At 41.2% G+C, this 24167-nt stretch overlaps 1 long non-coding RNA gene across 4 annotated transcripts; it reads right to left on the bottom strand.

Annotated features, from left to right (window-relative positions):
* Positions 1-4274: 4274 nt before the first annotated feature.
* Positions 4275-22856, bottom strand: LOC123373857. Of its 4 annotated transcripts, XR_006580912.1 has the most exons (4): positions 22784-22831; positions 22525-22600; positions 4475-4634; positions 4275-4355 (listed from the first exon to the last, which is right to left on the bottom strand). It is a non-coding gene; the product is annotated as an uncharacterized LOC123373857 (long non-coding RNA). The 4 variants fall into 4 exon arrangements; XR_006580935.1 differs by lacking the exon at positions 22525-22600 and having other exon boundaries at positions 22784-22856; XR_006580928.1 differs by lacking the exons at positions 22525-22600; positions 22784-22831 and adding an exon at positions 21536-21603.
* Positions 22857-24167: the final 1311 nt, after the last annotated feature.

Here is a 24167-nt window from a genome sequence, read left to right as displayed (position 1 = left end):
CCAAGACTTCCCCAGAGCATCATGTCGTGACCGACAGAAACCAGCTCCTCCCTACCCCTGATCAACCTAGCTGGCCACTAGACTGATTTGGACTCGACTGGTAACTATAGCATCGACTGGCAAGACAGTGTGTGTGTGTGTGTGGAGTAATTGAATGAATATGCTAATTACTGTATCTTCAATAAACGCGGCGTATTGCTTTTTCCCCTGAAAAAGATCCCATGTGCTTCTTATAAGCATAACACTAGTCTAGGCTAAGTTCTCTGCTAGTATAAATGACAAAACTGCATTAAAATCAATGGAGCAGCATCCATTTACACCAGCAGAGAATTTGGCCCGTATTTATGTTCTGTGTGCTCAGAATTGAACTAGAAAATAGATATTTAAAAACACCACTGAGCCAAAAAGAGACATTTGTTCTCGCTTGACTAGCAAATGTTTAAGGGAATGTTTCTGCTTCTTAAGTGATTTGTGCTCAATTAAAACAGAAGTCCAGTATGCCTGTGGCAGATTGCTGAATGGGAAGTTATTTAGTTATTCTTATCCATGCTACATTAGTTTGGTTATAGTGTATATGGAAATCAATGTGAGGACATTTTCTGAGCAGTGAAAGGAAGCACCCCCCAGTTAAGCTAAAAAAATTTAGAACACTCTGAGGACTGAATCTTGGCTTTACTACAAGCCCTGAGCATTGTTCTCTCAATGACACTCTCTGCCTCTCAATTTCCCTCTTGTGCTGGGGGAAAGTACCCCGTGCCAAATCTATTGCTGCCTCAGCATACTTATCCAGCATGCTGGGGAGTGGATCTCAGCACTTCGCCCATTCCTCTCTCCTGCCTATTCAGACACGTGGGGGGGAGCATCTCCCTTGTGTTGCTACCAACAGTATGGGCTGCCCATGAAGGGCAGCAACAGGCACCTAACACCCCATTCCCCTATATGGATACACAAGCCAGGCCACAATTTGGCCTTAGATTATCTCAGGTGGCACCTGCAGGGCACTGTGTACCCTACACTGCGACACTCAGCTTCCCTCAGTATTAGGCTCTTGTATTAGCATTTTTGTTCTAGAGAAGAAAATGTTAATTGTTAGCTACTTTTACCGAAAAGCGCAAAGCCAGATCTTTAGACGTTAACTAAACTGTATGCATGTACCATGCTGCACTTAAACAAACAAACAAACCAACCACTGCAGAATCTCCAAGCTAGCCTGGTAGCTAGGTCATAACCTGTACAAAACACATGAACTGTGAACTTGTAAAAGGCCAGATTAGTGGGACAAATCAATAGAAATTAAAAAGCAATAGCATTCAGTTGCTATCAAATTGAAAGGGAACAAATGACAATATACGGCATTATAATAAGATCTTCTTTCATATAGATTTATTGCAGAACTACTTTATTCACCAGTTTATATCTGTACCAATTAATTTTTGGAAACATAAACTTTTATAAAGTGATTTAGTGCTTCTGGAATGATCTGGAGCAATGTAGCTGCACCTCAGCACAACTCAAGGCCAGAGAACTTCTCTTCTACGTCTGTCTCGAAAGGCAAATCCAGCCACTCACTCCTTATTACTACCTCTCTTCTTCCCTACTCCTTGCATCCCAAATACATCTCTATATCCCACTGGGCTCTCTGGTGAAGTATCTGATGTGAGTCAGGGAACAGGAAAGGGGAGATAAAAGTTGGGCCAAATTCTGCAATGTGTTTTAAGTCCCTCAACTCCTGTTGAAGTTGTTGGACATAGAGAGATTCCACATGTTGGAAAAGAAGGTCAGCACCTCACAGGAATGAGCCCAGGAAAAAAAGACAGGGAGGGGCATTAAAAATGTATGGTAAGTAAATCAACTAAGGAAAAGAGTAGAGCAGAGAACTGGTGAAAGTGAAGAGACATGGGGAGAGAGAAGGAGAAAAGCGAAAGAAGAAAAGAGGAGATTGAAAATGAGAGAGGAAAAGAGGGAGAGGAGGAAAAAGAGATAAATAGTAAAGAAAACGTCAGGCCTATTCAAACGAAAGTTTCATTACAGGGACAGGCAGGCTGTGCTGCCTCCTGAAGGGATAACTGAGCCAATGGGAAGTGTAGGAATTTATAGGCACATGCCACCTGATCTAAGTTAGGAAAATGGAAAATTATATCTTAAAATAAAAGTAAAAAAAGAGGATGAAAGTGAGGGAGGGCACATTTTGTCCACCACGAATATGCTTCCAAATGACATTGTTTTAAAATATAACTACTCAGAGCAAATCATGATTCCACCTGCTCCACATGCTTTGATTAATCATCACAGCCTTCGGAAAATTTACTCGTTCGCCTGCTCCCCTCCACCAGCTGCCGATTCATTTTAGTCTGCTGCAGTGCAAATCCTCACCGATAGCTGCCTGCCAAAACTTGGCCACAATGCCCCACTGGGCCCTAAACAGACTCTAGACACCACTCCATCCATATCAAATATTTCTGTAAGTGTTTCTAGACCATGGGCTCCTAAGCCCTTTCTTAGTGTAGACCACATCCTAGTAGAGAAACTGTTATGCAGCATCATGTCCCCTCCACTGAGTGATCTTCCTTGGCTAGCTCCCCTCCCATTTGTGATGGCATAACATTGAAAAGGAAATTAGCAAAGTCTTTAAGCTATTTTAGTTGCTTTCAATGTAATTTGGCTGCTGGAAATGAGGAGAAGCTAGTACCACCTGACCAACCAGCACTCATGTTCCACAGTTTGAGACAGACTGCTCTAGAGCTTCGACCGTTGCCCCTTGGACCACTGCTTTTGTATCTGAAAGGATCCTCTGTGAAAACAGCATCTCCTCCATTGTACCCCATTAATATTAAAATAAGGATTTTTTTTGTTTGCTAGAATATTTGTGGAGAGCTAAATACTCATGAGGATGTTTTAAATTGTTGTTGGAATTTGATCAAATGTTCCTGCCAGTTGTTTCTTTTTCAAACCCTCCTTTAATTTATACATTTTTCAAACATGTAATTCAGGAAGCAGAACCAGTACCCTATGACTTAGAAAAATCAGCTGTAGAATGCAAATAAGGAATTATGAACAGCTAGTACTCAAAGCAAGTAATTGTCAGTGAGCAATCCGTAGGCTAAAATTTGTGTGCATTGTAAAATAACTTTGGATAATGAACATATTTGTTTAAAAAATAAGTCTGTTTGTAGATAATTCACAAACAGAAAAAGGATAAAGCTGTGTTTTTTAAGATTTTGGAGAGAGGATTATTCAGAAAAAGAAAAAAAAGAATGTATGATTGCACTCGTGCTTTCTTCACTGCTAACCCTGTTTTTAATGTTCATTATTTTGTATTTGTGGGTCAGAGAATAAATATAGCCACTTGCTTCTAGTGCCTATAGGTACAAAAGAAATGATGCTGGAGTTTTTTCTTTAGTAACTTGATCAAAAGGTTATTTACAACAATTCAGGTGAGAGTGTTTGCTATCTAAACTGTGCGTTTGAATCAAAATTGAAAAAAGAAAAAAGTTAGCTACTAATTAATCTAGTTAATTTTCCTTTAGCTGTTCTTTTTATTGTACACACACAAATTATTTCATGTACTTGTACTTATCTTGTGCCTCCGTATAATTCTTTCGTGGATTACTGTGAAACTGTAAGCACAGCTCTACATTCACTGTTTCATAAATATGTTCCAATATCAAAGGTGCTTTTCATTTTAAGTGGAATGAATATTGTATCCCACTGGAAGCCTTTAGATATTCTCTATAGCACGCAAAAGTGAAACACTGTAGTATCTTTGAAATGTAAAGCAGCTTTCTCAATAGATAGATTTATCTTATGTGGTATTCTTAACAGCTCTGGCACTTTAAAGTTTCTAGAGAATATATTTCTCTTCATCAGCTATGAAAGGATGGATGGGGAGATTAGCCTGATAAGATTGATACAGGATAGATAGATAGATAGATAGATAGATAGATAGATAGATAGATAGATAGATAGATAAACAGTATCATTCAGTTCTCCTGTCAGTTACACTGGGTCTGTATATGGAGAAATTCCACTGAAGTCAATGGAGTTATCCTAGATTTCTGCTGGTGTACCTGAGAGCAGAATTTGGCCTACAGAATACAGTACACACTCTGCAACAACTACCAAGGAGTTAAATTGTCATTTTCAAATAGTTATGTTTTCTTTTCTAGAGAAACAGTAATTTAGACTTAGGGCACTGATTACTCTGAGTTTTCCAGATGCACTCTTCAGCAGTTTTACCATTGCAGCATATTGCATTCATACCTGTTCTCATGATAGGGAGAAGGTGAAAAGAGTCTTGTTGAACAGGGGGTAGCATGATCTCTGCTGTCACCTATCAGAAAAGAATCCGCTTCATGCTGGAAAGGTCAAGGGAAAGAGCAAGATAAGAGACCAAATATTGACATACCTACTCAGAATCAAGCATCTGATGTAAATGCCACGTTTAGCTAGCTGAGAGAGACATGTATCCAATTACCTTGTGATAATCTTTCTGGCAGTGTTGTTAACATAACCATGCTGTACTGTGGGCTTCCTTTTCCTATACATCTCTTTTGTACAACATGCTACAGCATTGTTCAGAAGGACAACATTAAGAAATCCTGCCAGGACACATTCTTTTCATTTACTTGCTGCTGCTGTGGAATAAATGGGAAGAAAATACATATGCTGTTGTGAGGCATAATGACCTCTAGGAAACATGTGCAGTAACTTAATACTATTCCTGCCTAATCAATAAGGATCAGATGCAGGGCATTTCTTGGGGACTGGTGGATAAAAAATCTCATTAATCCCCAGAAAAAAAGTTCGGTACCAAGGCCAGTAGTACTATTGCAAGATGAAAAATGAAAGAAACAGAGGTGTGTAGATTGTGTTTTTGTAGATGAAGCAGATTCTGCTGGTATGTACTTTCAAGCACACTTCTGTAGCATTAACATAGAGCCAGACTTCAAAATCAGAAGGAACCACCAAATCATCTCACCGAACCTAGACACCACAGGCCACTCAACCCCACCCAGCTATCCTGTACTGAGCCTAATCAGGATTTGACTGAAGTATTACAGCCCTCAGAAAACTAAACTATTGTGTGCTATTAGAATAGGAGAGACTGAGGTGCACCAATGCCCGAGGCCCTTCCACTGGCAGGGAATTGATTTTGTGAGATATGTCTGTGTGATCCCAGCAAATGACCTGTGCCCCACACTGCAGTTGAGGGCAACAAATAACTCCCATAGTCCCTGCCAATCTGATCTGGGGGGAAAATTGATCCTGACATAACATATGGAGATCAGTTAGAGCCTTAATATGTGATAAGACCCACCAGTTAAAGCACCTGAGAAAAAGGAGTCTCTGTACCACCTTAGAGCACCACCCCATCCCATTGAGTGTTCCATCTCCAGCCACGGCCATTTCTTCTGCTTCAGAGAAAGGAGGGAAAAAGCTCAGAAATACATCAGGAAAGAAAAAAATTCCTTCCTGGTCTTTTCAGGCAACCATCTGAAGACCTAAAGCATGAGGTTTAGGAATGGAAGGGACCTCCTAGGCCACAAACCCCAGTCCCCCACATCACCACAGGTAACTCCGTTGTACAATCACACACAGAAATTTATCAAGCTCTGTCTTAAAACTAATATGCTTGTTAGCCTCCACAACTCCCATTGGGTGGTTGTTCCAGAACTTCACCCCTCTGATAGTTAGAAACATCCTGTACATTAGCCAGTCATATTGCCCGTATCTTCTTGTTCTCTGTGTAACTTTAATAAGTGAACCAGAACCACAAATTAGTACAGATTCTTTTTCTCAGAAATAAACTTTTCCATTGTAGTATATCATTTTGAGACAGATTTTTCAAGTTTAGGCACATGCAATTGCATACATAGATTTGCATGTACATAATTTATAATTGTAAGTATATGATGTGTATGCAAACAATATTATTTGTATGCATATATGGAAATTAGGCATTTAACTTGCCATGTGTGTATGGAAATACCTATTTGTGCATGCATATTGAGTCTTTGTGTTTATAAAGTAGGCCCATGAAAATGTATGCATACAATTGTCTGTGCCTAAATTTGAAAATCTGATTAAGTGTGATCTACAACATGGGGATGGGGGTGGGTGGGGAGAGTTCATTTCTAGGGAATAGACTGATTCATGGTCCTGAAATTGGTGAATGTAAAAGGGAGTGTAAGTTAGTGTAACTCCCATGCCATCCCATACTTGCATTTATACATTTGTACACCTATTTCTGCCTCTTCACAATATAAGTTGCACCAGCTTGGGGTATGTCTACACTTGGAGCTGGAGGTATAAATTCTATCTTAGGGAGAAATACCCATGCTAGCTCTAATCAAATTAATGTGCTAAAAATAGAGTATAGCCCATGAAAGCAGCAGGAGGTACTAGCCACCCCGCATATGTACCCATCCAAGACACAAGATACAAAGGATCCAGTTTGGGAGAGGGAATCTGGCCCAAAATGTGCAGATATTTTGATTCACTATTAGTAACTGCCTGACTTGAGCATTTTAGTCAATGCGGGGGAGGGGGAACTCAAGAAGTAGCTCCTTAATATGTTATGTTCCTCATGCTATTGCTGTGCTGAGTGTTGCAGAAATGACCAGGCTGAGGCAGAGATGTAAAATAGTGGCTTTTGACTATCTGAGTGTCCCAGTGCTGCTCTTGTAGCCAAATAACCCTTATATAGGAAGGGTTCCAGGAATTACCATAAATTGGTTGTGCTGGTGGCAATGATGTGAAATCCACTGTGGTGAGCATCTTAGTGTTATGAATGGACAAAGACACACGATACAGGAACAGCAATTGTATTCCAGTCACACCACAAGTACTGTGTCTGCCAGCTTTCCATATGCCCCAACTTCCTCTGAGTTTTACAGAGGCAGAATGTAATATCTTCACATGGTTCCTAATAGAAAATGCTAACTGCTGACACTACAGTGTACACATTATAACCTCAAAATAATTATTACTGAATAGGCAGTTATCTTTTTGCTGTCTACTTGTCTGCTTCTTTCTAGCTTTATAGGGCTGTATGTAATTGTGTCTGATTATACTTCAACATGCATCCATGTCTCTTTTCTCTTTGCCTCAATGCCATTTCTTTTCTCTATCTCCCTTATACAGCCCCTTCTTTCTAAATATCATATAGTGCAAGTAAAGGTGTAATGTGTTTTTTTATACAAATTACATTTTTTTATTTATATAGCAACTGTAATCCAAGGTTTTGGGGAAGGATAAGAGAAGGACACAGCAAGGAAGTAAACCATGATAACAATGACAATTAGAGCTTGTCTACAGCCAAGTTCTAAGATACAACCACATTTGCTCCAATCCCTCAGACAGAGACAAACACCTACATAGATAGAACTCTGTCAAGCATCCTTAAAACTGCAATACCCACCTGTTGAAGTGAAGAAACAGATAGACAGAGCCAGAAGGGTACCCAGAAGTCACCTACTACAGGACAGGCCAACAAAGTCACAGAACGCCATTAGCCATCACCTACAGTCCCCATCTAAAACCTCTCCAGAGCATCATCAAGGATGTACAACCTATACTGAAGGACGATCCCTCACTCTGACAGACATTGGGAGACAGGCCAGTCCTCGCTTATAGACAGCCCCCCAACCTGAAGGAAATACTCACCAGCAACTACACACCACACAACAAAAATACTAACCCAGGAACCAATCCCTGCAACAAACTCCATTGCCAACTCTGTCTGCATATCTATTCAAGGGACTCCATCATAGGACCTAACCACATCAGCCACACCATCAGGGGCTCGTTCACCTGCACATGTACCAATGTGATATATGACATCATGTGCCAGCAATGCCCCTCTGCCATATATATTGGCCAAACTGGACAGTCTCTACACAAAAGAATAAATGGACACAAATCAGACATCAAGAATTATAACATTCAAAAACCAGTCGGAGAACACTTCAATCTCCCTGGACACTCAATAACAGACTTAAAAGTGGCAATTCTTCAACAAAAAAGCTTCAAAAACAGATTCCAATGAGAAACTGAAGAACTGGAATTAATTTGCAAACTGGACACCATCAAATTAGGCCTGAATAAAGACTGGGAGTGGCTGGGTCACTATAAAAACTAATTTCCCCCTACTAATACTCACACCTTCTTGTCAACTGTTTGAAATGGGTCTCTTTGATTACATTGGCCTCATTAGCACTACAAAAGTGATTTTTCCTCCCTTGGTATTCACACCTTCTTGTCAACTGTTGAGAATGGCTCACTTCCATCTTAATTGAATTGGCTCATTAGCACTGATCCCCCACTTGGTAAGGCAACTCCCATCTTTTCATGTGCTGTATATTTATACCTATCCACCATATTTTCCACTCCACGCATCCGATGAAGTATTTTTAGCCCACGAAAGCTTATGCCCAAATAAATTTGTTAGTTTCTAAGGTGCCACAAGGACTCCTCATTGTTTTTAATGATAATTAACAAACACATCAGCAACCGAGGGGCCTGCATGAGAACAAAATTTGTGGTTACAAACAGACATTATTTCATTAGGAGAAGTAGCAAGAAGAGGAAAAGAGAGATTTTGAAACTGGATTAAAATTAGAGAGATTCTAAAAAATTAAGAGAAGGGAAAATGTGTTCCAAAAAAATTTATTCAGAAACAGGGGGAGTAGAACATTGATTTATCTGAGATTATGAAAGCTATTGGCACTGGACTGAGCAACAAGGACAGTCACAGCCATGACAGCTTTACACTCTAACACTCTAACATAATTTTAGGCAATGTTGCACAAAAATGGGATCATAGGGCATGTTAAATCAGACCAGAGGTCCATCTAGTCCAGTATCATACCTTCCTTTGAAAAATCACCAGATGTTTCAGAGAAAGGTGTAAGAACCTTGTAGTAGACAGATGTGGGGTAATCTCACTGCCTCCTGCCTCCCCCGCAATTCGGTCTCATCCTGATCTGTAATATTTAGAGATTGGCTTAAACCCTGAATCGTGGGCAATAAACAAAAATTCACAGAAACCTGCAACCTGTCCCTGACTTTTACTAAAAATACCCAGAGAGTGGGGACAAAGAGAGCACTGCTGGGGCTTGCAGCTGTTCCTGCAGAAGGGGTGCACCACTGCTGCTCCAGCATCAGGGGAGCTGACCCAACCCCAGCTGCTACCCCAGATCAACCTCATGGAAGACCCGGAGCGAGATTTTTCCCCTCAGGAGGTGAAGGTGAGGCTGACTAGGACCAAAAACGCTGTCCCTGGAAAAGATGGCATCTGCTACCACCTGCTGAAGAAGTGAGACCCTTGCTGCTTGGTGCTTGCTGCCATCTTCAACAAATGCCAGCAGTTCCGCCATGTTCCCCACTCCTGGAAAAAGTCCATGACTGTGCTCATCCACAAAAAAGGCAAACGAGATGACCTCGGCAACTGGAGGTCCATCTCCCTCTGCTCCACCATCTACAAGCTGTATGCCCGCTCCCTTGTAGCAAGGATCACGGACTGGTTAGTGTGTGGGGGCACCATCAGCTCAGTGCAGAAGGGTTTCATGTCCTGCGAGGGATGCTACAAGCACAACTTCCTTCTTCGGAAGGCCATCCAGGAGGCCAGGAGATCCAAGAGGCAGTGCGCCATAGCATGGTTTGATCTGACCAACGCCTTTGGGTCCATAAACCACCATCACATCTTTGCCACCGTGGGAAAGTTTGGGATGCCAGAAACCTTCATTCCAATCCTCTGGGACTGCACCACCACCATCCATGCCACGTACAGAGAGACGGACGTCATCCCCATCCTCTGTGGCGTGAAACAAGGATGCCCCCCTTAGCCCCATCATCTTCAACCGGCCATGGAACTGCTCATCTGAGCCATCTCCAGCAGCCCAACCGGCTTCGACCTGCACAGCAAGAAAATCAGCATTCTGGCCTATGCGGATGATCTGGCCCTGGTCACCGACAGCTCGGAAAGCCTCCAGCAAATGCTCGATGTCACCAGCCAAGCCACCAAGTGTGCCTCTATCCATGTCTATGGTGGAGCCAGGGCACTGGTCCGGCTATCACGGTTCTTGATCCAGGGTGATCCCGTGGCCTCTCTTGAAGAGGGAGAGGTATACCAATACCTTGGCACACCCACAGGAGTCCACGTCCGACAGACCCCCGAAGACACCATCATGAAGATCCTGCGAGATGCGGCCCAAATTGACTCCTCCCTGCTCACCCCCTGGCAAAAGATCAACACCCTCAATACCTTTCTGATCCCCTACATCTCCTTTGTCCTCAGGGGATCGGCCATAGCCAAGGTGCCCCTGAACAAGGCTGACATCACCATCAGGCAGCTGGTGAGGAAATGGCTCTACCTTTCCCAGAGGGCTAGCACCGACATCATCTACATTTCCCACAGGCATAGCGGCGCCAATGTACCTCGGATGGGCGACCTGTGTGACGTGGCGGTGATGACCCATGCCTTCCACCCAGACCCGATGCTGAGGAGTATTATGCAGGAAGCCGTATGGGACGTGGTCAGAAAACGCATCACCAGGGCCCCCTCCAAGCAGGACATCGCCACTTACCTCAGCGGCTCCCCAGAGGCTGAGTTCAGGAGAGAGGGGGGAGACCTGTCCTCTCTCTGGTCCTGTGCCTGCAACACCTCGAGACGCCTAGAAAAGAGGATTGGCTGCCGCTGGAAGTGATGCGAGGAGCGCTGGGAGCTGGGAATACTGGTGCCACACATGAAGACCCTGGACCACAACATCATCACCCTGACTGCCAGAACAATGCTGGAAAGGACCCTGAAAGACACCATCCACTGCCACTATGCCGAGAACCTCAAGTGGAAGCCGGACCAGGGCAAGGTGTTTGAGGTGTCCAGCAATTGGGACGCCAGCAACCACTTCCTCCTCGGGGGCAGCTTCATCAGGTTCACTGACTGGCATTTTGTCCACCGGGCCCGACTCAACTGCATCCCCCTCAACGGAGCCATCCGCCACAGCAACCAGGACAAGCACTCCAGAAAGTGAGGCTATGTCAATGAGACCCTGCCCCTCGTCCTGTGTGGATGCAAACAGCACTCCAGAGCTTGGCAGCACTGGCACAACGCCATCCAGAACCAGCTGGTGAAAGCCATCCTGATAGATGCAGAAAAGAAGAAGGTCCTCATGGTAGATGTCACAGTGCCATTTGAAAACAGGTCACCGGCCTTCCACAAGGCCCAAACATGGAAGGCGTTGAAGTACACCCCGCTGGCCAAGACCCTGAGAGCCTAGGGCTACAAGGTCCAGATACAAGCCCTGATCGCGGGAGCCCTGGGCTCGTGGGACCCCCACAACGAGCCGGTAATAAGAGTGTGCAGAGTCAGTCGTCACTACGCCCGGCTCATGAGACAACTCATGGTGTCCGACACCATCAGGTAGTCCAGAGACATCTATATGGAACACATCACGGGACACCATCAATACCACGTTGAGTAATCGAGACCACCGACCGCTGATACTGACTTGGACTTTTTATACATTCCATGAGTGGCGTACCTGATCCCACTTATCCACTGATGCTTTAAAAACTCCCGCACCCCAATCTGGGTCTATGCTGGTTATGTGATATGTATGTATCTCATGATCCTTGTAACCGATACCTGTAATCCCTCATAACTCAAGCCAGACCCCAGATGTACAGTACCTTCCTTCTTAATTTGTGTACTTTTAATTTTAAACATTAACTTTAATAAAAATTTTAAATCTACATATTAACTTAGATATAAAAAGTGTGCGGTAACTAATTCAGTGCTTACTTGACAATTGGGTCGAGGGAAACAAGGACCGCAATAAAGAAGCCCGTCTACTCAATCCTCCTCTGGGTCCTCCTGCTCCTTCTCTAACAAGAAGGTAAGTGAAGGTAGGGAAAAGGAAAGAATAACAGGAAAGAGGTTGCTAAGAGTAGTTTGGAGTGATGACGTTCAACATAAGAGGGAATATTTTAAGCAATTGAGTGGCTAGGTAGAAAGCAAATGAAGTGAAAAAGAAAGGAGACATGAATCAGCAGAGAGAAGTAAAATGAGTTGTGCTGCTTCTTTTGGGCTGATTGAAATGTGTTGAAAAAGCAGTGTACAGTAGAGCAGGTTCAACTTGAAATTGAGGAGCAAGATCACAAGCATGTAGACCACCTGTACCACAATAACAGGTGGGTTAGAATGCTGAAAATGGCACTTACTGGTCAACAAAATAAGAATTTAAAAAAAAACAACAACTAAGGGTATAAAGAGATGGTAGCCATGAAGTGTTCCCCCCCCCTTTGTAATAGCCCATTATACTTATTTTTCATGTCAGTTTCTCATTCATTCTTTCATTCATGATTTCACTGAAAGACTTACTAGGAATGATCAAAGCCAAGAGTCATGAAAATTTATGTTATAGACTATTTGGTGATTAATTAAAGGTCAGCATTTACCTACTGACATATCTATCACAGGGGTCAACAACCCTTCAGAAGTGGTGTGCCATAGGTTGCCTACCCCTGGTCTATCAGTTCACCTTAGCTGATTGTTTTCCTCATTACTAATTGCATGAATTAACAGCGTTCCTTTATAAACAATTAGACAATGTAATGGCTCCTTTTTCTTACTACAGCTATTTATTACTTTTCATGGTTAAGTGTCAAGGTTACATAGTTCTGTTTACAATTATTGTATTTAATCTGATGCAGGTTCAAAGCTGACCTCAATTTTGCTTAATCTTCTTAACTGTGATGAAGAGCCCTGTTTGTAAAATAGTCTTCAGTTCAACACTTTCACAAAAAGAGTAATGGAATAGGTGCAGTTAAAAGAAATCACAGCAGCTCATACGTGTCTAAACAAAGACCTACTGCAATAAAAAACCTAGCCTGCCAGGGCCCAGCAAAACGACTGAAGATAAATAAGTAACTCAATATTCCTGGTAACCAAACAAAGGGAGGGAGGTACTTCAGATGAATCAGCAGTGTTAGATATAAAGCAGCACCTACCTAGTTGTGATTATGCATTTTACTTTTTCTGTACAGACAGCACTAGGCTTAGTTGTATTTTTTTAAGGGAATACCCAACATGTGCTACAGGGATTGAACATGAGCTGCAACATTTGTAACTAGAGCTGTATTTCAATTTCCTGAAAGTACAGGGGTGTTTGGATACAAGGCTTTTGTTTAACCCACCGAGGAATAAAGGGCACGGTCCTGGATCCTCACTGTTTGGATCTGTCCTAGTTCTAACTGCACCTGTTACGTCTTGATTATTAAAAAGATATTTCTTAATGATCAGTAATGAATACAATCATACAATACAAGGGCAGAGGGTTGTAAATCTTTTTCTCTTATAATATAAATCATATATGCTACTAAGATCCAGACTGTTCTCAGTGGTACCTGATGACAGAACAAGGAGTAATGGTCTCAAGTTGTAGTGGGGGAGGTTTAGGTTGGATATTAGGAAAAACTTTTTCACTCAGAGAGTGGTGAAGCACTGGAATAGATTACCTAGGGAGGTGGTGGAATCTCCTTCCTTAGAGGTTTTTAAGGTCAGGCTTGACAAAGCCCTGGCTGGGATGATTTAGTTGGGAATTAGTCCTGCTTTGAGCAGGGGGTTGGACTAGATGACCTCCTGAGGTCCCTTCCAACCCTAATATTCTATGATTCTATGATTCTAAGATGGAAGGTCTTGTGTGTGAGTCACATGCCTGGGAGTGAGCAGATCCCAGCTTTTCCTCAGACTTCCTGCAACACACAAATTCTTCTCCCTTGCAAGGCAACTCAGAGGAACATCAAGAAGAGCTAGCTCTTACATAGACATATCCTGGGCCAACATGACACCCATATGCCTCATTTTCAATTGTATAGGCACATTGTCTCCCAAGAACTCCAGAGAGCTGGGGTAGGGAGTGTGCATGGTACACCATCCCTAGAGGACATGCTACCATATTTGCAACCAATGTGGAGAAAGGTGTAAGGGTAACATGACCAAGCACCTTTAGAGGGAATTTGTGCACCAAGGGTATCCAGAGTGAGTCCCTTAAGCAAGACTACTTGCAACCATGTACTATGTGTCCTAGGGTGCAGGACAACACTAATCTGTCAGTTTATGGTTAAAGAGCACTTCAAATGCCATTGCATCTACTATCTGATGATTAGACAATGGAACTAATACAACACTGAAGCACTTGCATAACTTCAACCATGTGAGTAGTCCTGCTATGTTTAAAGTTACTCACATGCTTCAGTGCATGTAGCATGGGGGCTGGAGAAATGTTGCTACTCTGGATGGAGTTATGCATTACAATTCCTATGACACTGTGTTTTAAAAATATTAATATTAAAGATTTATATTGCCAGAGGCGTCAACCAAGTTGGGGGCCCCATTGTGCTAGGAACTATACAGATACACAGTAAATGATAGTCCCCAGGTGTTACAGTCTAAACACATGATATAACAGGTGCATAGATAAACAACTGGGCAGGTTGTCAGTGGTGCGTATAACTGTGGGATGTTTCTTTTAGAATGAAATCCAAATTAATAAATAAATATGGAATCTTTCTATAGGGATCAAACTACAAAACCCTGTGTTCTTACTGGCCTCCAGCTAGACATAAAACATGGATGAAAAATACACATTTTTAATTTGAATCTGTAACTTGTTTGCACGCTTTTTGAATTACAAATTAGAATTTTTAATATTAGTTTCTAGTAACAGTAAAGTCCCCAAAGTTAAAAATAAACATCTTTTTTCAAAAAGTCACTTGGCATAGCTTACCAAGAATCAACTTTGCAGTTGACAAATCCCACTCAGTTAATTGCTCATCTAACTTTCAGCAACTTTCATGAAAATCTAGGCTCTTTATCTCTTAGATAAAAAATGTATTTCTCTCTCCCCATCCCCTGGAAACCTAACTACTTGGTGGCTTAGTTGATATGAGTTCATTGTTTTTCATTTGACTTTCAAAATATGCTTTGCAAGTATTTGAGTACCTCAAAAAGCAGAAAAGAGTGGGGGGGGGGAGGTTGTTTTTCCATAGTCAACTTGCAAAGTTATTTTCTTTCTTTGTGAATTTGTAACAATATTCAAGTCAGTAAAACAAGACTTTTTTTTAAGATGTGATGGTCCAAGGGAAGTATAAACAAACTAACTTTGTATAAACACATTAAAATACTTTATTTTTACTTCTCAACCATGTAATGGTTTTTACTTCTCAACCATGGTCTTTTTTTTATCTGAAATCTGAAGAACATTCTCATCTTGCATGATAAGCCATAATATAGGGCTTCTTCTGAATTCTGTACCATTGTTCTGGAATGTAACCAAGATTTTCAATGGTGAACACAGAATCTGCTTTTCAAAAGGCCAAAAATGCAATGTGATGGGCTATCAAGTTATTGAAGAACCCTAAATATAGAGGCAGAGCTCTTCTTCTGACTCACACTGGCAGCCAAACTAAATCATTCTTATGAATGCCAATCATGAAGAATAAAAACTTGAGTCCTTTTGAGGCAAATGAAACTGGGAGCAAGGACAAAGAGGTCCTACAGGAAGACACACTAGGAACAGTCACACTCAGGAGGAAGCTGCATCCACATAAAACATTATGGACCATCTTCTCTGTTTTCTAAATTGATGTAGCTAAAGTCTAATAATTCCATTTGGCTATGTGTGACCATAGAACATTGCTAACTCTCACTAATTACTTCTTAGAATGAAAGAGGAATAGGTGGAGGAAGCATTCTGGATTCTGTGGAACTTTATGAGAATGGATCAGGATTATTTTTCATAGGTCTGTCTCAATACTATGAATTCTACACAAAGTTCATTTACAAAGGAGATTGTCTCTGCTATTTTGGGACTGCATGTAAAGATGTGTAGAAGTTAGATAACTAAAACAGTCTCATAAAGTGTCAATAAACCAGAGAGATAGACAAAAAATATTCTGCAGTTATCTGTATTTGGGAAAGACATTCTTCCAAGGTATTCCTCTCAATAATTTTGTGATAAATGGTATAATTGTGTGGAAAATCAAGTTAATGTCACCTTAAAGTCATTAAAGATGCTGTGATGGGGTGATACTTTAACACCTTAAATGGTAACGAAAATAGCCACTGAGTGATGGGATTCTGTATAGAGTGTCAAAAAAATCTAGGGCCAAATTTTCTAAAGTACTTACCATATATACGCATTCATAAGCCGAATATTTTTGGTAAGAAAGTGATGCATCAAAGAGCGGGGGTCGGCTTATAAATGGGTCTACACCAAAATTTGATGATTTAAAACTCTATGGAATCATTGAACTGAATATCTAATACATTGTTGTTTTATTTACCTGGAGTGTCTACAGGTACGAGACCCCTCGGCTCCCTGTGACCGTGGTTTGCCGTTCCCAGACAATGGGCACTGCGGGAAGCGTCCATTGGCTGGGAATGGCAAACTACAGACACTGGAAGCTGAGGGGCTACGTGCCTGTGAACGCTCCAGGTAAACAAAACGTCCAGGCCTGCTAGCGGCTTACCCCAATGGGCCAGGAGTCAAAGTTTGCCAACCCCTGAAATATAGAGTTGGCTTGTGAAAGGATCATACAGTTTTTGCTATTTTTACCTAACCATCTTGTGGGGTCATCTTATAAACGAACAGGCTAATGAACGAGTATATACGGTAGATACCTAAAATACTGCTAGGCACTTTGTGGGATTTTCAAAGCTTTAAAGCAAGTCAGGTGCCTAATTCTGTTTAAGTGCTTTTGAAAATCCTCACTAGGCACCTAGTAGCATCTTTCGGAGCCTAAATACCTTGGAAAATCTGGCTCCAAGGTTCTAGAAAGAAAATTGGTTACAGTGCACAGAAGCTAGCACCTTGAAACAGAAGTACTCGCTTCTATGCATGATAAACCAGGCTACCAAAGAAAACAAATCCTTTTTAGCTGGCCCCGAAGAGTATATCCACATTGCAACAGGGTGCAAGCCTCGCAGCCTGGGTAGGCAGACCCACACTAGGTTGGCTTAAGCTAGTGCACTAAAAATAGCAACATGGCCGTTTTGGCTTAGGTGGTAGCTTGGGCTCAAGCCCATCTGACCCTCTGGGTATAAGCTCAGGTAGATAGCCTGCAACAGTCATACTACTATTTTTAGAGCACTAAATTGAGCCAAGCTAGCATGAGTCTGTTGACCTGGGCTGGGAGGTTCTCCCTGTGCTGCACTAATGTAAATGTGTAGACATCTCAGAAGAATCTCTTTGGGTTTCTTACTGATGCAAAGATATATATGTCTGTCACTGATGTTAGTAAGATGCTTGAACGTGAAACCAGTGTTAATTTGGAGAGTAGAAGAACTTTCGCACCACTTGGGATACACTGCATTGATGTTTGTACTGTTGATCATCTGAAGTATGACAGTTGATATTTTGACTGTGGCATGCTTTTCCTTGTTTAAAATGGTAAGCAGATAAAGTGAATAAATCCTCAACCGCTATATGCCATCCAATGGCAAACAGAGGTATTGAACAGAGCTAAGTAGGAAATCGTTTCCTGTCCTGCAAATATTTTCAGGAGTTTGAAAAATTTTGCAGTCTCAAATCGGGATGAAAAGTTGAAATCTCAAAAATTTTTGTGACCCTAAAAACCTTTGGTTTTTTATTTCAAGTTAATCAATATAATTCATTTTGATTTTCACCGTTTTATACCTGTTTCAGTCTATTTAGCTTAATTTTTTAAATAAAAAGTCATTTTGAGGGTATCAAGTAAGTAAATCATGCCCTGTGTGATGTAACTAAGCTGACCTATGCCCCGGTGTTGACACGACCAGGTCAACAGAAAAATTCTTCCATCAACCTAGCTGCAGGCAGCAAGCAGTCAAAGTGTCTCTAAGTAATCTAACTGTCACAATGTTAATTTTTTAAATAAATGCTAGTAAGTAATCCCATAACAATGTAAAATTTGCATAATTTTTTGGAATTTTTTTAAGCATGCTAAAAACGGTAATTGAAAGCAAATTTCATGTCAAAGGTCACATGGTAATACTGCCTCTCAGATATTACCTGTGAATAAACTTAAAGTTTGGCACAGCATAAAAGCCATTACAAATCTACTCTGTTGTACAAAAAGGAAAACTGAGGTACACAACCTCATTAATTTCATAAATAAACAGTGGAATAATTCACCCTTTCCCTTTAAGGGTAAAAACCTAACCTGCCTATAAAATAAAACAAAAAAGTATGGAAGTAATTCTGTTTTTTCCTGCAGTCAGAAAAAAAAATTGTAAAAGGAAGGGGTATTTTTAAGCAATAATCTGGCCCCACCAAGGGGCTGGGAAATGTTTATTTTGTTTTTCAGACATTATGGGCAAGCTGGCACCAGTGATAGAACAACCCAGGCCACCATGGGTCTACTGTCGCAACAAAGATTATGTTATGTGTTTGGTATTGTCTTGTTATTACTGTTATTTTGGTAAACATTGTACAAGGAGGGCTAACACATATAGCAGCAAGGTCAGTGCATGGTATAACCTGCCTGGAGATCACGGTCTACCCAACAGGGGGAACCAAGTGATGTACCACATTCCAGGAGAACACCATCCATTCCCAGTTCCTAAATGAAGGGTTCCCTACCTAGTCTTTGACCAGTTGGGGCCCAGCCTGCTGCTATTAAAAATAAAAAATTGAGTATAAAAATGGGTTTATTGCATGCAAATAAAAGGCACAGAGTGGGGAGTTAAAAATGGGTATAAATAAATTCTGTTGCATGCATCTTACAAATGAATCCACAAACAAGGATGCCCTGGCCTGGAATAGAACAATCATTGCTGCTATCTTGCTATTGTAAGCCCTACCCAAATCCAGCGATGTGAAATAGCAAAGGGAGGAAACACGTGAACTATTACACCCCCAAGTGGTGTAAGGCAAATAAGAACCTTAAGCATATACCCATACAAAACTATACTACTAACCCCCCTTGGGAATTGAGCAATGTCAGTATGTGGTGTATGAATTGAAGGGGAGAATCCTAACCCAGTAAAAAATATCAAGTTTATCAGGAAATATTGCATGGTATTCTTTAAAACATGCCATAATGAATGACAGTGGAAAACAGTCATCCAGACACGTGGTTTATCATGAAAGGCCCAAAAAATAAATAACTCTCGCCTCCTCGGGTGTTTGGGTTATGGGGTTTCACAATTGAAGTGTGGTGTTACCATGTGTAATCATATTAATACCTCCATAAAGGACAATCCTTAAGCTTGTAGTTATGTACATACCAGACTGGACATGAAGTCTCCCTGGGACTCTGGGAATATGACAATTTAACCGCTTTGCAGAATGTACCCCTACAGATAATATGAATGCCAAGCTGGAAGAATCCTGATTTAAGCTGGCCGCAACGTGGAGCGGGTGGGAGCAGGTGCAACCGGAGCTCATCAGTGTCCTTTCAGTCCATTACATGAATGTGTGGTACACAGCAAAGACTGGTGGATGGACTGGGTACACCTCAACTGCAGCACATACATAGAAGGGATCTATGGGCAACAGGAACCACAGGGTTGGGTGTATGAAATCTGGGGGACCGTTGGTTAACTAAAAGTAATTAATAAGCCAAAATGTAAAACTTCAACAACAAATTAATGAACTACCGGCATAGCAACTATCTGCAATTGCAATGGGATAAAAAAGGGTGGGAAAGGTGAGCCTGCAGTTAACTCAATGAACAGGGAACCTCGTGACATGGGTGGGGGATGGCTACAACAGGCTAACATTGGGGGAAAGGGGTGTATGGAAATACAAAATGCTCAACTAAGGGACTAGCACCTGGGTAATAGTTGCAGTGATACCTTGGAATAAAACGGCAACTAAGGTGAATCCCATGAGCCCTGTGGAAATAATTAAAAAAGGAGGAGCCTTTTGGGAACCACTGGAGAATAAATAGGGAGAATGAAATGGTGTAAAATAGACAATAATTCAGTTAGTAATGATGTGTCCAAAATATTTAAATATGCCCCTCCTCAATGGCCATAAAAAAAGCAGGTCCAGTGGCCTGTGCAAGAAATGAACAATTGGGTGTAATGTGTAGGGGATATAAGTGTTCTACTGGGAGTGTGCACAATTCTGTAATATAACACTTGGGAGTACAAGTGCACCAGCATCTGGCACAATTAGACGCATCTATATGCTGCCATTGGAACTTTGGTGCATAAATGTATCTGTGGAACTCATTACTGTGAACAATCGAACCAGAGCATTACCCAATCCCATACCAAGTGGTTGAGCTGGTTTGGACAATATCCCATTTCTCTGTAAATATTCAATGGACTCATAATATGGACAAGAGCACATGGACACTTCTAGGAGCAGCTCCAGGCCAAGCAACGCCGAACGCAGGTCTTGGAAGCCCAGTCCCTTCAAGGAATAAGTGCCTCCCAACTAGCTACTAAATTGCCTGCTAATTGTACTTGGACTAATGTAGCCTGCACTTTTGGAGAAGCCTAATGAACACTCATTCGCTTCTTGGTCATATTACTCATGTTGTAGGGATGTTATTCATATTATTTGAATTATTAATCATATTCATGGGGTGTTTAAAATTATGTGCTGCCCTAGCCTCTCCCCAGAAGCCATACCTGTAAATTCAGTGGCTTACCCCCTTTGTGACCCGCCTTCTCTCTCTCCTTGTAGCATGACCAGTGGATCAAGGTATCAGGCTAACTGGAGCCAGGGCCTCCAGCCTGAATGCCCTGCCATTCATTGTGCAAAAAGGAAAGGCTTATAGTGATAAGATAAACAGATTGAGCTTCTTGAGTTTAAGAAAGGGAAGGTTAAGGGGTGACTTGATTACAGTCTATCAGTATCTGCATGGCGAACAAATATTTTATCTAGCTGCAGATTAAATCAATCTAGCAGAGAAAGGGATAACACAATCCAATGGCTGACAGTTGAAGCTAGACAAATTCAGACTGGAAATAAGGCATACATCTTTAACTCTGAGAGTAATTAACCACTGGAACAATTTACCAATGGTTGTTGTAGATTCTCCATCACTGACCATTTTTAAATTAAGAGTGGATGTTTTTCTAGAAGCTATGCTATAGGAATTATTTTGTGGATGTTCTACGGCCTGTGTTATGCAGGAGGTGAGACTACATCAGGGGTCGGCAACCTTTCAGAAGTGGTGTGCCGAGTCTTCATTTATTCATTCTAAGTTAAGGTTTCGCGTGCCAGTAATACATTTTAACATTTTTAGAAGGTCTCTTTCTATAGGTCTATAATATATAAACTAAACTATTGTTGTATATAAAGTAAATAAGGTTTTTAAAATGTTTAAGAAGCTTCATTTAAAATTAAATTAAAATGCAGAGCCCCCCAGACTGGTGGCCAGGACCCGGGCAGCGTGAGTGCCACTGAAAATCAGCTCGCATGCTGCCTTCAGCATGTGTGCCATAGGTTGCCTACCCTGGACTACATGATCATCAATGGTCTCTTCTGACCTTGGAATCTATGAATCTATTGGTCATATTCCTTCCCATCCCTACCAGTGGATTCAATGTTTAGATCAACTCTGAGGAATAATGATGATCCAACGATACAGCAGCTGACTATGTGGAATCTTTAAAATGAGACCTATGGAAGGATTGTGTTGGTCAGCAGTGATGTCACAGTGCTTATCAGTACCCGGCTCAAGACAGGCAAGCTAATAATCCAACCAGTTGACCAAATTTGATGATGAATCCTAGTCATGTGCCACCTGAGGCATGTTGTACATACGCTAAGAAGATGGTGACACAGGATCAGGAAAAACAGGCTAAACTGTATAATTAGCAGTTCAAGTACATACAAAAATGAAATGGAAGGCAGAGTCCTTTTAGGTTCCAAGCTGAGTCTGGAAAGGTAAGGGCTACCAATCAACTCTGTAGCCAGAGCCGTGGATACACGTATATTGAATCCCAAACTTATGAGCTAGCCAAGAAAAGGAATAGGAGTCTGCTGCCAGGAAATGTGTTAACATTTCCTCTAGACTTCAAAGGCAGAAAAGGCATTTCGAAATTATCCACTTTATCAGCATATGGCTCTCAGTTAGAAGCCTCTGATGCACTCCCAGAATCACTGAAGGGTCTTCAGCAAGAAAGTGAGGCAGTAAAGATTATTGAATGGGCCCCAGAGAACTCAAATGTAGGCAATATTGAGAGAGTTGAGAGGTAAAGTATACTAATCAAATAGCTGAACACTTTAAATTCACTAATGATAACCAGAGCAAGCATCACTCTTTAGATTCTGACAATCTTCTGGCTAGTACTTCAGCTGATTCACCTTTGTTTCATGATTAGGACATATATTCCAGTGATTCATCAGTGGAACAGTGTAATTTGAAAAGCTGGTTTTTAGAATATTTACACTCCTGGGGGGTTTATGTAATAGCTGCCCAGTGTAAAAGGGGAGCTCCTGAGTCTTTGCCAGATCTGCTGTGAACACTTAAGTTGTTTCGACTTCAGATAAAGTAAAGTGTTGAAAGAAAGAAACACACCTCTTCTAATGCCTGAAATGGCCCCAGATACAAACCACAACACAAAGTAGGCCAAGGAAATCAAGCAGTAAATGATCTGGAAAACAAGCACACAGCAATCATTATGCACTCATCAATAGGTTATCCTCTACTTTGGTCATTAATGTGTTTTACTGAGAAAGGAAGTGCTGGCCAGCACATTGGGGTTTTCACCTACTCTTCTTAATTTCCATTTGGACAACCATAACAAATGGGGCCGAAATTTAATTAACTTTGGTACCTGCACTGCATTTGTGCTGTCATCCTTTCAGCAAGTTTTGCCTCTCTGACCTCAATATCAGCGCATTTGGGAATGATGCTGCGGTCTCAGAAAGTCAGTTGGCCGACTCTGTGATGTCATCCCTAGTTGAATACTTTACAGTGGTTGTACTGTAAAAATTGCATCTGAACATAGCATGGTAATATGCTTAGTATTATGGAACTATCCAAAGACCATTGTGCATACGAGGCATAGCAATGCTTTCTTCAGCCTGCCTTTCTTTACTTATCACATGTTTGCCCAGGTTCAAAAGGTTATTTTATGATTAAGCACCCAGGCAACCCTCCAAGGGTAATGCATTTTTAATATTTAGTATTGTTACAATGTACTTGTCCTGTCTAGACTGTAGAAATGTGAGACTAAACAGCAGCAATCCCTCTTTCACCCAAACATATTGTGATGGAAACAGCTAATTTTTCAGTCTGCGCATGACTTCCATCAGGCAACTACTCAAATTAAGATGAGAAATAGGGGCTCAAAATGATAGCAGTCAATGGAAAATCTATCTGTGTAAATGACAGTGATAATAACTCATAGGGTATTATTGTGATCTAACCTCAAGTTACTTCAGGTTTCTGCCAGTAGCTAAAGCCTTCCTTGTTAAAGTGACAGATTTCATTTTTATATAAAACTCTTCTAACCAACAGTTCCGGCATGTAGTCTATGCAGTGATAACACATGTAGTCTATGCAATAACAACACTAAGTTTCCTTTTTCCCTCTGCATCTAACTTTAATAAAATATAGTTTATACTTTGAAAAAAGTTATACCATGTTAAAAAAGAAAAATGGAAAAAAAAACCACTAAGAAGTTGTCACCGGGAAAAGTGAGAAAGAAAGGGAAAGATTCCTTCCAGGAAAATAAAAAAAATCAGCACAAACAAATCACAGTCCACCTGGTTTATAACCTTAAAAGTAATGAGAACGCATACATTCAACCCAAGTTAAACCAATGAAATCCATACATTTTTCATTTGAAAGTGGTATTTATTGACACTGTATTTCTTCGTACTAATAAGCACAACAAAGCAGTTCTAAATGAGAGATCAGAGTCTGAAGCTAAGGTTTAGAGTTTTGCAAGTTTTGTTGACGGATGTAGCTGTTCTGGTAGTAAGCTGTTCATTTTAACTTGCTTATGTAATAAATCAAAACTGTAACATTGAAATGCTGAAATCTCTCCTCCAAAATAGCCCTTTTAGGCCTATTTGAAAATATCTCATCATAATCAGTTAGCATGCTACTGAGAGAGACAGGAAATTAAATGTGATTGTAGTACATTGATCAGGTACATAAGTACCAATGTACAGCACTTAGCTGCATAAACCATTTATCCACACAGGTCAGTT

This window comes from Mauremys mutica, chromosome 1 (assembly GCF_020497125.1).
Source record: "Mauremys mutica isolate MM-2020 ecotype Southern chromosome 1, ASM2049712v1, whole genome shotgun sequence".
Lineage (NCBI taxonomy): Eukaryota > Metazoa > Chordata > Testudines > Geoemydidae > Mauremys > Mauremys mutica.
This window is presented reverse-complemented; position numbering and strand designations above follow the sequence as displayed.